A 5,502-nucleotide genomic window follows, 5' to 3' on the forward strand; every position below is an offset into this window, starting at 1 on the left:
CATGGAAGCCCCAACAAATTGAGTGACTCTTAAACCATTAATGCATATGGTGAAAGGAGCCTGCCCAGGAAAACATGGGGAAATTTAAACAAAGCCTCTTTCACCCCCCCATCCTGTAGTTTTATTAGCCAAGCTGGGGAGCTCAGCACTGGGATTAGAGCCTGGGGCTCCTGGCTTCTGGCCTGCTGAATACATGGGTTTTACATCACAGGCTGTGCTGTTACAGTCCAGCCTGGAGACTTCCAGCCTGATTCTATCTCCAGTGCACTAATGGGGCATTTCCTGATGGTTTGGGTTTTTTCTTTTTTGAGCTAAATAAATGCCTTTCCAGAGATTCATTACAGTTTGCAAACCCATGTGACTAGGAAGAACAGTAGCTTGAATGCTCATTTTGGAAAAACATCTGCAGGCTGGGGATTTTGTGGGGCGCACATCCTCCTCCAGAAAGGCTCCCAGACATGATGTGTGGGGAGCAGTTGCCAGAAAGGGTTCCTTGCACAGCCCCTGCTGAAGGCATCACGGCCCAAAGGGCACAGCACCATGCAGCCATCTGTGCTGCACACCAGCCTTGGCAGGGCCTGACCCTGGGGTGTGCTGGTTCAGGAAACTGGACTGCCTGAAATCTGCTCCTTCTCTTCTCTAGAGCAGAAACTGGAGCCCAGGCACTTTTAGAAAAATGCAAGAGTTATTTGGCCCTCAGCAAAATAGTTCCTTTTCAGCTGGGCACACAAGAGCCAGAGGCCAGGCCCTGTAGCTGTCAGGAGGAAGAACAACACTAGTGCTCTGAACACAGAAAGCAAAACTTGAATGTTAGCATCAGAGCTGCTGAAACTGCTGGGGATTCTCCAGCAAAGAGACAGGAAAACAGAGTTAAGGGCCATGCAGTGAGGCAATCCTCTTCTGCCCTCCAAAGTCAGTAGGAAGGTGAGGAAGAGGATGGCACTGCTGTAGCAGCCAGTTGCAAAAGCTGAAGGAAAGGTAACGGGATGATTTGCTCTGTGAACAAACTGAAAAGAAAGGATCAAAGAGGTTCAATAAAATGTGTGCTCCGCTGTCTGCACAGCCAAGGCACACCACCAACTCCAGAGCGTGGTGCTGACTCAGCAGTTCTCAAGCATTCAGAGGCAGCAGGGTGAAGCGAGCCAGCTTCACGGTCAGATTCTTGCTCCCAGTTACTCAAACACTCAGTTTTTATCCAAGCAGGAGTTCTGGCTCTGCCACAGCCCATGGCCTCTTCCAACTCAATACTGCTGCAAGGCAGTGTCTCATGTTCCTCAGTCTGGGATTTTTGGTTAGCAGGAGGAACAGAGGAGCACAGATGGTCCCGACTACTGCTGAGCTTTAAAGCAATGTGTCTCCAAGAAAAAATACAGGCTTCTGTTTCTGACTTTCTGCTCCAGGTCATAGATCTTTAAGAAAGGTGTGGGAAGGAAGAACAAGTTACATTACTGTCACTTCCATGGTGGACACAATATGGCACAACAGCTTCGAGAAATCCTTTCCTGAGGCCTGAGAGCTGGAGATGCCCTCCAGAGCATCCCGGGAGGAGCGCTGAACTCCAGGGAAGCGCAGGCTGCATGCCATGGTGTAAAACACTGTGGGGACAACACAAAGCCAGGGCTGCTTTACATTGCATGCCACAGGCAGGAAAAATCCCAGTGCTACGCACATGTAAAGGAAAGCGCTTCTGCCTGCACATTTGTTCATAAAACCTCCAAACAGACAGAGCAGTCGGTGCTGCAGCCCTGAGAGGGCAGCTGGAGGAGATGGGGCAGGCAGGGAGAGGGTGTCGAGTACTGACGGACACCGAGTGATTCCCTTTGAAGTTCTCATTGGACTTTATTTCCAGTAAGGCCTGGAAGTGCAAATAAACCATAAGCAGGTTTTCTGTAAACGTCTTGCCAAGAGGTTCACGGCCAAGAGCAAGTTACACAACCTCCCCGGTTTGCTATTGTAGGAAGGGCAGAGATAAAGGAGGAGGGGAGCTAGATAGGAGGTCAGGAGATTTTGCTTTACCAGAGTGCTTTTGTGCAGTGCCCTCTCTTGCATGGTCAAACCACCCTGGGGCAGAGCATCTGCTGCCCACAGTGATCCTGCTGCTCGTGATCCTGCTGCCCAGCAGTGATCCCACTGCCTGGGCTGCCCCATGCAGCAAGGGAACACTGAACCCTTGTTTGAGCTTTGTCTAGCCTCTCCTTCTCTGTCCTAAAACCAGTATGTTTTGGTGAGAACTTTAGAAAAAACAGATTTGAGAATGGGAAAGAATTAACTCAAGGCCAGACAGGCCTCTTCTCTAACAGACAGAAACAAGAAAAAATCACATGTGGTTTTTATCAGAAAAGTTACACATAGGGTAAAACCAGACCCTTAGTGGTTTCATATACAAAGGATCTTCCAAAGATACCAGAGGAAAAAGTAAGTGTGACACTGAGGCCTCTCTATTAATTTCTTCCCCCTCCTGTTGAAGCCCTCAGGAGGAACCACTTGCAGGGTGTCTCCTCTACAAGGAGACGCTGCTCTCCACTGGGTTGGCAGGATCCAGCTGCTCTCCCTGACACTCCTGACACAGCTGATGTGACTGAATGACCCCAGGGGAGGAGAGGGGGGAGTGATGCTGTGCACCAACCCTGCAAGGGCCTCTGTGGCACACACAGCGTTCTGCTGCAGTTCGTGCAGGGGAGATGCCTTATCCCCTCAAACCTCAACAGGGACCGTCTGGTGTGAGTCACACCCGTCCCACTGATCTACAGCAAAAACCAGAGGGGCGACCCTCCCAGCTGAGCCTGTCCTGCACAACGGGTACCTCTGTGAACTGGGCTGGGCTGGCTGCGGGCTCGGGAAGAACAGCAAGATAGGGGAAGAGAAGGAGCTTTTTTTTTTAATACAAACTTTAACTTAGTTCTGTGAGAACACTTAAACATACAAAAAGAAAACATGAAGAACTTTTCATTTAGCGTAAGACCCATGTAATCATTCTCTATAAAACAACTTTCCCTTCTGCAAAACAAAGCAATAGCACGACCATATCTTAATACAACTTCCACTGTATGTGGGTGTGAATAAAGAAGCTTTCCTTCTTTAAAAATACTGTCTAGTGATTTGGATTCTGGTAGCATGAAGACATTTTCTACTTGGTGCGAGCAATAAAGATATTTGGTTTAATTTTTAAACTGATACTGCAATTTCAAGACTATAAAATAATGGATTGCAACTGGCAAACCAAGAGAGGTTAGGGTTTCCTACCGCTGCTTTATCACTTGTTTGTACATGGGAAAGCATTCAGGGAGGAAGGTTCCACTCCTGAACGGAATAAGACGCACAAAGGCAAACAGGCAGGTCTTCCTCTATCACAGGAAAACCCTTTTGTACAATACAAAGCATGCCACACTTTTCAGAACACGGTTGCTTTGGCAGCACATACATTGTATTTTACTTGCAGTAGCACATATGTTAGCACAACACTGCAGAAATTGTGCGCTGCACGTGTTTGGGATAACATACAAAAGGAGTCTTAATGAACCAGAACCAGAGTACACCTTCCCCAAAATCATGAGGGAGGGTGTGTAAGAGGCATCTATACAGCGATGCTTCCATTAGTCTCCTGTCACCCATGGTGAGAAACTTCTCCAGGCAGTGGTTGACTCTGGACCAGCGTGTTTAATAGTCCTCCCTGCCACTAACCTGCCTAATCGCTTCTCAAACACATTTTTGTTTTGGCACCTGGAGCATCCTGTGCCAATTAGCTCCACAATTCACTGTTACAGTGTGTGAACAAGCACTTTCCTTCACCTCCACCAGTTCAGAGGGTGCACCCTGCCTCCTGCGCTACAGTATTGTTCGTCTCTGTGCACTTCACAGCCATGACCAAAGCTCTCCCCACTCCTGTATTTTCCAGGTTGAACAGTTTTAAACTAGTCGATCTCTCTATACACAGATGCCCTCCCATACCATGTTATCCTTCTGTATCCTTTCCAGGTCCACAATGCCCTTTTTGGCTCAAAAAGGACTAACCAGAGTGGATGGCGCAGACTACTCAACATGTGGCTGCGACCTGGATTCATTCAGTGACATGACATTTACTGCCACCTTCTCAGTTTCCTTCCTCATCCGTCCTAACCTTCTCATTGCCTTCTGACCTGCTGCTGAGCACTGAGCTTGTGTTGTCAGAACTGCCTGTCCACAGTGACCTCAAGCACTTTCCTGAGAGAAAATAGGTTGCTTGGAGCCCAGCACTGTGACCATCTAATCAGGGTTATCTCTCTTCTTTGGGCATTTACCAATACTAACCAGCACCGACTGTTCTACTGACCTCTGGCTCATGTGGATACTGGCAGCTGATGGCAGGTGCTGCAGTGCTGTGGGCAGGTGACTTCACTGCCCAGAAAGGCTTGGAAACCTTGCAGTTAAAGTAAAGCATCCGCTCTACTCCTTGACACGTCAGCACAGCACATGCACACAGTGTGACCTTGTTTTCCTGTGTGGCCAGTACACACCAGTGTGACACTGTAAGTACAACATGGTACCAGCTGCATAGAAACTGGGGCTCTTCAGTTAAGCACAGCAGCACCTGGGCTCACTGGGCTCACTCAGCAGCACTGGGACTGCATCCTCTGGAAGGGGTTAGGAGACAGTGGAGGCTGCACACACGGATGGAAACTGGGCTGATGTGAAACACTGGAACCACTTTGTTAAACACTTGGCATCGTGCTGCTTTGCATGAATGTTTGAGGTTCCCAAAGATGCACCAAGGCCAACTAAAAGACACGGGGCAGCTTTGAAGCAGGCTGAGTTGTTGGGTTGTAAGCAGCCAGTAGTTGGTTAATTGATTTCCTGATTGCTATCTGAAGACACCATGCAATTTTGGTTTATTGCACAACAATACAGTACAGTTAAATTGTGTGCAGTAGAAATCCATACCTTTGTCGCAAGGCTGCGTGGCAGCTTAATTAGTTAGTATCAGCAGAGCACTTTGAAGACGTAAAGCGCTACAAGAGTGTTCCTTATTATCCTCATTGCTACTTATCATTAGTGGCAGGCTAATCTGAAGGCTAATGTGAAGGCTAATCTGCGCCCTATACTCACCGGGGATGTGCTGCCACCACTGTCAGCAGCCCCAGTCCCACGGGGATGGGCTGGGGACATGAAAGCCTGAAATTAGGATTAGACTCAGCAGCAGCACAGGCTCCTGCAGAGCTGAACTTCAGAGATGGCAGAAAGCCTCAAGTATGCAGGCGGCTGCCAGGCAATGGGAGGCTGTTTGCTGTGGTTATGGAACAAATATTTTTATACACAGATTCCTGGAGAGAATGGCTGGGAAAAAGCAAGCAAGCCCCTTTTATGGAAACCAAGAAAATCAGATCCAAGAGCATCAGCACCAGCACCCTATTTAGCATTTTATTACTGACTTTGTTCCTGCATAACCAATTAGTAAACTGCAGTTTGGTCAAAAGTCTGCTGCGTGAACTTTAGCTCACAGACAGGCACAGAGGAGGCAGCTGATTC

This window comes from Antrostomus carolinensis, unplaced genomic scaffold (genome assembly GCF_000700745.2).
Source record: "Antrostomus carolinensis isolate BGI_N321 unplaced genomic scaffold, ASM70074v2 scaffold4950, whole genome shotgun sequence".
NCBI lineage: Eukaryota > Metazoa > Chordata > Aves > Caprimulgiformes > Caprimulgidae > Antrostomus > Antrostomus carolinensis.